The 11,025-nt window shown below is 31.2% G+C and overlaps 2 non-coding genes across 2 annotated transcripts; one reads left to right on the top strand and one right to left on the bottom strand.

Annotated features, from left to right (window-relative positions):
* The first annotated feature begins 8,217 nt into the window (after window positions 1-8,217).
* On the top strand, window positions 8,218-8,290 carry Trnaf-gaa. The gene has a single exon. It is a non-coding gene; the product is annotated as a tRNA-Phe (tRNA).
* Window positions 8,291-8,817: 527 nt separating this feature from the next.
* Window positions 8,818-8,890, bottom strand: Trnaf-gaa. The gene has a single exon. It is a non-coding gene; the product is annotated as a tRNA-Phe (tRNA).
* Window positions 8,891-11,025: the final 2,135 nt, after the last annotated feature.

Consider the following 11,025-nt stretch of genomic DNA (forward strand, 5'->3'; position numbering starts at 1 on the left):
AACCTTTTTTATCTTTTTACTTTTTTTCACAAACAATTATTTAGCTTAGATACCTCAATAAAAAGAAAATCTAATTATTATAACCATAAATATTATTATTATGTATACACGTGCTGTCTATGATAGTGGTGCGACAATTAGTGATTTAACAACAGCAAAAACATTAAAATAATAAAAAATATGTACATACCTACTTTTATAAATTTTATTTTAAAGATAATAAGGTCATTATTCTTTAATTTGCATTTTAAAATTACTAGTTTAGTGACATCTATCGCATACATTTTTATTTCTAACATAAGGTGTACTATATTTGTATTGCACGTTATTAAATAGATGGCGCTTATAAGTATTTTGCTACAGAGCCATCTATATTTTATGGCTTAAACTATTTAAATACGTGAAGTTCTTTATCCAAATATCGTACGGTAACAATATAAGGGTTGTGTATCTTAATCAATAGATGGCACTATTTAGTAAAAAGAAATATTTTTCTACAATATTTTTCCGTTTTACCCGGATATATAATATTATACTTAAACATTCATCAAAATAGTCAGTAATAAATTAATCAAATCAATAATATGACATCACTGTGCGCTAATAAAAATAACTTTGCGTGTTATTGAGATAATTTATTATAAAATAAAATGATTACACCATATTATTAAAGAAATTAATGAGTCGATAAAAAGTTTAGTCATGTATTTTTATGCTAACGATTTTAAATTGTTCAAATCAGAAACAAAATATGTTTTTCAATCAGCAATCATTTATGCTGTCGTTTTTTACAATAATATAATTTTTTATCGCAAAGTTGTCAACTGGCGCCAGTATTAAAATTCTTTTGTAATGATGGAATATTTTTATTCCAAAAAAATAAAATTTACCTAATTTATCCGTTTATTAATTGTGTTTCATACACAAAAAATGCATACACCTAACGAGATGGCTTTTTGATTTTATGTGTATAATAAATATTTTTGAACTTGATTGTAATTTATGTAGTTGTTGTGCAGACTTTTATTGAATATCCTTTAAGCTTAATAACAAAAGGGATTATTTAATTGTTAATTATTTTATCGGTGGTTTTAATCTTATATCCAAAATTAAACTAAGCCCCTAAAATACGATAAAAATACGTTAATATACCAGCCAAGTATAGTAACAACTTACGACTAAAACTTTGACCAGGCCGTAAAGATCATTAAAATCTTGAAAAATTAAACAAATTTGGATGTCTGACTTTTCTATACATATTACCTACTGTCAATAAAATTGTACCTAAGCACGTAGTTCATGATATTAACGCGTCAATATTGCCCCTTATAATGAATTATTACAATTTATCTATGATAGTAGCCTATAAATGCCGAAGCTACTAATGCGAAGATAATAATTTGTTATAAAATAGTCAATTGTTTGAATTAATACTTAGATTGCATAATCTACGTAGGAAAATAAAATGCAGCAAAAAGTGTTCCCAAAAATATCTTGAATCGTCAATAATTCATCCTAAGAAGATTTGATAATTACTGGCATGATGGTTTAAACGATAAATTCTAAAAAATAAAAGAAAAAACCAACCAGAAAATTCAAATTTCGAACGCAACTAGGTTATACCGTACTGTTACTGGCAACTCAGCAAAAAGTAAACATTTGACAATAACCGGTGAGCAATAAAAGAACAAAATCCCTTGGAGGCAGTTTGATGGCGCATTGTTTCGGATTCCATCACGCGTCGTGCAGCGGACGTAGGTTAAGGCCGCTGGTCAGTGGTCACTCCAGGCTTCACAATCTAAACGCCAACATAGGTATTTTAAAATACCTGTGCGGGCTCATTTTCTGACGGTTTAGATTAAATTCCTCGACGGTTTACTATATGTAAATATATTGTACATCTTTATATTTTGGCTATTTCTATAATATATGGGTTTAATTGGTTGTTGTTAATAGTAAGACTACAATATATTATAATTCATATCTTTAATGATTGGGTTTTCTCGGATAGAAACGTCGTTATGTTAGCAATACCCCTAGATTAAAGGTTATAATTTTAACAGAAGCCTAGGAAAGTATTATGATTTTTATATAGATACCTGGGGTATGTAACATTCGCTCGTTTAAAAACATAGAATTATACTATAAAAAATATAATTCCTGAACAATTGTACAAACTGTGGTTTATAACGGTAATAAATTTTACCCGAGACTTCGTTTCCGTTTGTCTGTAATACAAAATGTAGTTAAATGGCAAATACCAAACATTATTTTTATCACAGCTTAGTAGTAAACTTAAAAAAAAAATAAAAATAGTCTTTATTTGCTACTACATTTTCGATACCTAAGAATCTAAACATTAAAATAATAAAAACAAGTGATACTGGGTTTTCCTTATCAATCAACCCGGTATCTAGAATTTATGATCTGGAAATCATGTTGATCCATCAATCATGTTGATTCCAATAGGTTGATCTGGATAAAGATTTCCAGATCAATCTATTAGAAGCGCCTCACATTCAGCGTCCTCCTTGGACTTTTATTGGGTCATTTGTCCACATCGCGGGTGTACTCGTACGTCCGATGATGTGCTTGCCAGTTCATGGCCTCTACTCCTGAACCTTCGTGCCCCATCATCCATCATTTCTGATGGCAGAACTGTTGGCTGTTCAGTTCCCACTGCCACTTCAACAAATTTTTGCTCAGCCAGCTAAGGAGAGGACTATGCTTGGTGTTTCTCTACGTGGTCAAATCAGAAATGAGGAGATCCGTAAAAGAACGAAAGTCACCGATATAGCCCATTGGACAGTAAGCTGAAAAGGAATAGTCTTTTCTCCTCATTCAACACTATATGGACTCCTTATTCGCTTAGCATCAGGTGCAGTGGGAACAGTTTGTCGCGCCAAACAAAAACGCTTTGCTTTACCTCTTATAAGAATATATATAATATATTTTTTTACGAACACGGCATAGTGACCTCACTGAACATGATGGTAAGTGAAGTGGAGTCCAATATAATGGCGACTGATGAGAGATGATTACCCCTCGGTAGTCGACACAATTATGCCGGCCCGTTAGAACCAGATATAGGCTGATCTCGGAACGTGATACACTGTGGGCCACTATGGAGGGTTTTAACACCTGTGATCGCTATCTGCCCGTATATAAAACATATTATTATACAAAAGTTTATATAATAAATAAACAAAGATAATTTAATTATAGTGCAATAGTTGACTTCACATAATAGGTTACGTTAAAGAGTGGCAGACGGGTGCATCACGACTCAACGATTATGTGAGAAAAACACTACCCATGTTATTTTGAAGGTAACTAATAACAAACTATTGAATATAACAAACATCTCCTTGAACAACATGATTTATAGTTCCTGTATTAATATAACATATTTATAATCGATGTTAAAATAAATAATGAAACTGTTGTAAGTTTAACAGCTCCTATAAATGCATCCAGACAAAAATACCAAATTAAAAATAAAATCTGAAGTAATAACGGAAAGAAAACGATATTATTTGAAAGAGATCAGTTGTATAATAGCTTATCTAATAATTGATGATAAATTGAAAGAATATAATAAAGTAATATCTTTAAAAAATAAAATAAATAAACTTTAAAAAATATGTGCATGCTTAGATCGTTTATCCGAGCATCCTGGATGTAAATTAACAGATCAAAAATAAATGCAATTTTTTATGGGAATAAATTATTTAAACTCAACACACCTAAAGTTAAAGATTATCAGTATTATATTTGCGGTACAAATGTTTTAGGAAAAACTACTAGTCGTAATCTGTACTGAAGCAAAATGTTTGTTAATGTTAACAATATTGATTTTTAAGGATTATAAAATAATTAATATTGATGTCGACCTCAACACTATCGCTGAAATGGAAGATAACACTGCTTTATCGACAATATTTATTTCATCGAAGTCATTTTGAATACATTTTAGCTTGTAATTTACAATTTTAAACACACCGGAATCGTTCAGGATTGGAATTTCTAATCAATTCTTAATTCTGCAGTCATTGCCCGTGCAGAATTATTTTAATTATCCATCAATTTAAGCTAATAAGGTCGTGCACCTCGAATGTGTGTTACCTTATAATTAAAACATAGCTTCCAACATAATTCGTCATCGCATTAATTACAGTGTATGATAAATTGTATTTTTCCCGAGATTCCAAGCGCTCATTCATCAGTCACCCTCGGACAAAGGGCGGCGTGTTATATAAATCACAACATTAAAACTATGCCAGATGAGCCTTACGATGCACTCAAATCAGTCAAGGGGAAGATCTTTAGAGCTAACATTGTTGGATTTTTACATAGCGTTACAGACCGTCTGAATGAATGAATCCCCCCCGTGACCACAAATGCTGCAATGTCTTCGAAACGTCGGGAGAAAAATTAAAAGATAAAATACGAAAAATAGTTTAATTTTAATGAATGAATCCCTCCTAAAATATAGGCCACGGCGGCTAATCTCAACGGAGACCAGTCAGATACGCAGAAGGTATTATAGTGCATAGGCGCTCTCTGTTCCTTCACTCTCAGTCCAGTGAGACGGCAATTTGACATGACTGGAGAGAGATCAGGCGCAGAGCCAACGGCTTATAATTTATGAAACTAATAAAATTATATCCGAATAAAGTTACCCATGTGTCTCTTTTTAAATGTTTTATTTTATTTTTTAAATATTTCGAGAAACGGAAGTCTCGAAATTTAAATATATATATCCTTTCACAAAAAGTTTTAAAAAGTAGAGTAACTTTCATAAAATATTCCAATGTATTTTTTCGGTTTACTTCTCCTTAACCCTCCAACGGTGACGGTGCACCCTTAAAATCACCCAATTATACCCCTTTTAAAGGGCGCCGCCCTAAAACACTATTAGCTGTTAAACTACTGATTTATCTACGGTCATTAAGATCATTGACGATCACCTACAGAAGGCAAGAGTCATGTAGGGTTGAACTCTTGTTATTCTTCTTGTACAGCATACCTGAAAAACATTTAACATATTATTTTTAATAGTCGTATCTTTTTCTAAAATAACATGATTATTAAATCGAGAAATACCTAATGGAGAATCGGTCAGTTTGTAGTAGAGACTACTGTTTTTTTATGTTCTTATTAATAAGTAACAATTTATCAACAGATCAGAAAATTAATACATTTATAGTGATTTTTCAACAGATCAAAAAATTACATACTACTTATTGGTAAAATACTTTTCCACGCTTTTTCATTTACTGCAAGAAGTAATATCATTTTTCAATGAACGCTTAGTCATTAATATTAGTGACAAAACTCATAAGGATTCGCGGATGATAGAGTGAATAAAACAGGAAATTAGTACCCGCCCTATATAAACGCGCTATTACTGCTACATCCGGCTGGAAATCGATGGATTTGTAATTAAAAGGGGTAGCCAGGACGTGCAATGTGCGAAAAACACGCACCCCTTTTTTAGAACGTAGGTTATTTCCATGAACGAAGGATATTTTTTTTTGTAGTTTATTTCTTGGCCTTAGCGTAGGTTATAAAAAAAGGTATGAATTTTATTTAAAGATTATATTCGTGTGTCTGTACGGTTAAATGTTTACCTTAGAATATAAGTTTTATGAAGCATTTTTAGGCACAAAAGCAAACTGTTTGATAGTCTAAGAGCTGGTCTATCTGTGTCAGATTATAAGTATACTTCTAACAAGTATACATACATGTATAATACTATATAGAGATACAATTTTCTTCGATTTAATTTTTAATGTTTTTTTATTGTTTAACCTAATGACAAACTTGATTTTTATTTAAAAATACATAATAGAATATACTCTAATCTTGTCGACTTCTCATTAATATACATTTTTTTTTGGGTCCGATTTTTCAATTTTCAAATAAGTTATCCATCAGATAAATTATAACCCAACTTAATATAAAAGTGAAACAATTGAACTATATACAACCGTCATTTCTATTTGTTCTTATTATACTGTATATCATAAATAAGTTTTATTTGATCATTGAAAAATTTGCCCTTACAATAACAATTTTCCTTATTAAATTACCGTTCGATATACGTTATTTTTCTAATAAATCGACCCTGTAGGTAAAACGGTCGATATTATTAATGTATTATTATTATTCAGCGTGCATCTTTTCACAAACGGTGCCGCCCGTGATGAATTTGTATGAGAAATGAAACGAATAGAATCACCATGTACTTATTTTTTTATTTTTTTGTTAATTTATAGGATTTTTTTAAATTTAGAGTACTGGCGGTTTGAGTACTGAATACTCTGAAGAAGTATAATTATGAAAATATATTTTCGCAATAACTTCAAGCAACATAAAAGCCAGAGCATTAATATTATTAATATGCAGTTAGAGACATCATATTTTTATCTAATATGCAATGTTAAGAATATAGTACTTAAGTATTTTTACTACCTTAATAATTCCATACAGGATTCCTTGAAAGGCATCAAGATTTTTAATTAACCATGACTGATAAAATACTGCCGAAATATTAATTAATAGAAAAAATATATACACATACGTCATACATCTAGATCTGTATTTGTTTTAAATTTTTTCTAACCTGTTTTCATCCTTTTTTACCAATCTGTTTAGGTGGAGACTTCTTGGCTATATATTTAACAACATCGTTATAACTTTATTTTTATAAAGCTGATATTCTCCTATAAAATAAAATAAATACAAAAACAAACGGCAGTACAGCGCACCACAACTCATTTAAAAAATTTAAACCGACTCTACATCTTCGTTCGTCCATGCACGTCCAAATTGAGTTATCAACTTTCGTGAAATTCATTGTTTTTAATCTTTGCCTTTTTGTGCCGATACGTTTAATACTCAATTAATGACGCTACCTGCGGCTCTTTTTATCCCGGACCGATCGGAGAGCATCTTGACCAGTCATCTCCAAGCCTTAAGGCGTCACGTGATCGACCGACTTATGCCAGAACATATTAAGATTTTTAGATTTAATTAGTTCCATAAAACCAATTGTATGGGCTTTCATGTAAATATTTTCCAAAAAACATAATGTAGAGACTAGCTGGGACAGATTACTGTATTATAAAAGTGGTATTTAGAGATTTTTTTTTATTTAAAACTGATTTGTGTTGATTAAAAAAGATTTTTATTCAATCAATTCCATAAAATAGCATAACAAGATTTTTAACAGAGTTATCTCTACCCAAAAGTTACAAATGTAAATTGAGTCCAAAACACTGCTTAAAAAAGTACTGTAAGTATTATTTAATGTTTCAAAAATATAACCCAATTTATTTGAAACTACTTAAATGTTGGCCATATTTAAATTCTTTTTTATTTTACATACAACAAAAGCAGCCATTCTTACGCTCTCAAAATAACATTTTAAATTAATTATAAATATAATAAAACAATATATTTCATAGCATATTGGACTTACTAGATATATCGCCATTGGCATTAATACAACATAATTTAAGCGTAGTTAAAAGTAGTAGGTGATTTTAGTTCCATCTTTTGCCACTAGATGCCGCTGTTTTAGGTTATAGTTTTAATCTTCGTCTATAAATAATAACTACTTTTTATAGACTGGCGGGTTGTAAAATACACTTTTCGATAAAACTCTACACATGCCACAAATTGCATTTACTTAACTCTTCTCTTAAAATCACACGGTAGAGTTTAAAACCCAAGTATAATATTTTATTATAGGCTTTAAACCCGTAAAAGTTACATGGTATATTATTTATTATTATATACTAACACAATTGTCAGTTTAACAAAAAATTTAAAATCAAATGTTTAATTACAATTTAAATTAATAATGGTCTCTACATTAGTTAATGCCCCAAGTGCTGCCATCTAGCGTGGTTGAAATAAACATTAATATTCATTTGATTTCTCTGTGGTACTTACAAATTATAATATGTTATATCAGGAGGTTATAATTTTATTTTCATTATTAATTATTGCAATAGTCTCACATGAAATAATAGAGGCTGTAATAGGATAAAAATGTGACCCCACGGTAATTAATTTAATCTTAGTAGATTTAATATTATATTGTTGAGAATATTGTGTTATTATCACTATGAACAATATGATGAATAATACAATTCAAAAATAATAAAATTAAGCTAACAACCGACATTTTAAGCTCTACATGCATCGGCCGAAATAGCTCAGTTGGGAGAGCGTTAGACTGAAGATCTAAAGGTCCCCGGTTCAATCCCGGGTTTCGGCATACGATACTTTTTGGGCGCAATTTGTCTTGTAATTTATTATTTTTTTATTTCAGTTATTTTAGATAAAGAAGATAACGTATTATAGCCATCTGAACCCATGGTTTCCATAGTTTAGTAAATACTGATTAAAATGCAGAAAATTGAAGTACTGAGTCACAATTTTCCATTTTTAAATTTTAATTGTGACAATTCTAATTAGGGTTGCCATCCGCGCTTTATAGTAAAGTATTGTACGTTGTATCGGGTACTAATACTCTGTAAAGTGCGCCTAATACAATCTACATATTCGGTATTCGGACAAATAGGCCGAATATATGTTCGGCAAGATATTCAAGCCGTAAATATCGATTGATATTTACTGTAATCAAAGTTGCCAATAAACATCCACCATACTAGAGTTGCCTACGATGTTTTTAATTGCCATCATTTTAATATATAGGAAAACAGTGATGAATAAAGAATAATTTTAATAAAGGTACCAGAAAATAATATAAAAAATAAAAACGCGAGTATAAAAATAATTATCTGCCGAAACCCGGGATTGAACCGGGGACCTTTAGATCTTCAGTCTAACGCTCTCCCAACTGAGCTATTTCGGCTTGTGGTACACCTTGCGAAATTTACGATTTCAATACTATAATGCTGTTTTATTTCATAAATATATAATTATATTATACTAACTATATATGACTAGATGCTATAGCTCAGCCAGTGTATCGTTTGAGAATACATTTACCGTCTTTTTTTATTGCTTCATTATATTATGCTCAGTTTTTATGGAAAGAAAAATATAAAAATCTGAAAGAAAATTGGATTATTTTGTAAGCATTATTACATAAGCTCACGGTTTGAACCGCATAATTGTGTATTGTTTCATTTGTTATAGGTTTTTCAGTTCGTATATAGGAAATTTAAAACTAGCGATCCAATTTCGAAGATATTTAACTGGTAAAGAAAGTAATTTAACGCTAGCAAAGCGAGCAAAAGCTAAATAAACGTAACCCTTGGCTTCTTACTGTTACCAACATATTGTCCAAAAATAGTAGATAACCAAAGAGAACCAAGTAACCTCCCAAGTAGAGCATCAAACAATCCATTCACACCAATTTTCGCACTAACAACATTGGCGGCAAATCGACCCTCTACATTATACGTTCACTATAATCAAAGTTGTTAGCCGTTTCGTCTATAAGTCGAGGCGATGAATCAGCCAGTTAAATAGTTTGTAATTACGGTATCTCCCCGGTAATCCATTGAAATGAATATCAATTTGCGAACATCGCTTGTGAGCCTCCTTGCTATAAAATACGTTACATTTCGCACTTTGTTTTGTTGGGCGATGAACAGTTCCTGGTGTTTTAATGCATAAACAATTTACGAGTTCTAAGATTCTAATTGGGATAAGTTACATTCTAAGTATAGGAAATTATTAAATCAAAGAAACAGGTATATTAATGTTTTTTAAGTATTATTGGTAATGAAAAGGAAACCTGCAGATAGTAAGATTATGTCAACAGCGATGAGACTTGAATATGGGCTTGAAGAAGACAAAGGAAATTCCGGTAAATAATAAAAAATGATAAGATGTATAAGTATAATTTTAACATAATTCTTTTCCTACAAATCAATGGACCTATGATCAGGACTTTGGTTCTTTTGCGAAGTAACCCCACTACACCTGATGGTAAGTTGAGTGGGGTCCAATATAATGTCGACTGACGAGAGATGATTACCCCTCGGTAGTCGACACAATTATGCCGGCTTATTGGAACCGAATATACACAGGCTGATCCTGGAACGCGACACACTCATAGGCCACTATGACGGGTTTTAACACCTTGTGTACGATAGACGCTATCCAGGCGTATACAAAATATGTCCCAAAGACATACCATATTGGTCCTTACGCGATTCTCACCTCTTCATATACCACCCCTAAACCACCAACTTCCCAATATCAATCAATTTATATTTATGATACGCTCATTACTCGAAAAAGAAACTCAACAACAAGCTCGCACGCCTCACCAAAAAAAACGAAAGAAAATAATTACAAGCGATCATCGTCGATTAAACGTCGTATATTACTCGCGTAACGTAATCGCTCCACTAATTATAAAGCGCGGTGTGTAATTGAGCCTTAAATATAATAATAAATTTACCTACTTGCGGTAACCAATTATGGTGTTAAGAAGAATAGTTCGTGCGTTTGCACTTTAAGGTATTATTGTAGACGTTGGTAAAGCGTACCTTGTCAGACATAGGATTATACGCATTTACAGATGCATAAATCTCTGTTGATAGTATTTTAACATAGTACACATGCTACATGATTACTAGTGGAAAATGCAAATAGCCAATTAAATGTTGTTTAACATAAAAGCATTAGTATTTTAAAAATATAGACGTTAAAGCATCTATCAACGGCAACAGTCAAATTCTGCCTGAAAGGGTTTTCTGCAGAAATGGCGCTAAATTTCAAATCTTGTCGAATCAGCTGACGGAGAGAGCTGTTTTAGTCTACATAATATAATCAATCGTATAATTACCTGCCAGGTGTTATAGATTGCATATAAAAGCATATCACCGATTGATAGGCAATCATATCTAAGCGACAATCAGTAAATTTTTGAGTAGAGTGATTTAAAATTTTGATTTTTATATGAAAATTCATAACAATTTAACTTTTTATTTTATTAAAATATAATCTAATGTTATTAAAATTGTCCTAGAC

Source organism: Manduca sexta, chromosome 19 (assembly GCF_014839805.1).
Source record: "Manduca sexta isolate Smith_Timp_Sample1 chromosome 19, JHU_Msex_v1.0, whole genome shotgun sequence".
NCBI lineage: Eukaryota > Metazoa > Arthropoda > Insecta > Lepidoptera > Sphingidae > Manduca > Manduca sexta.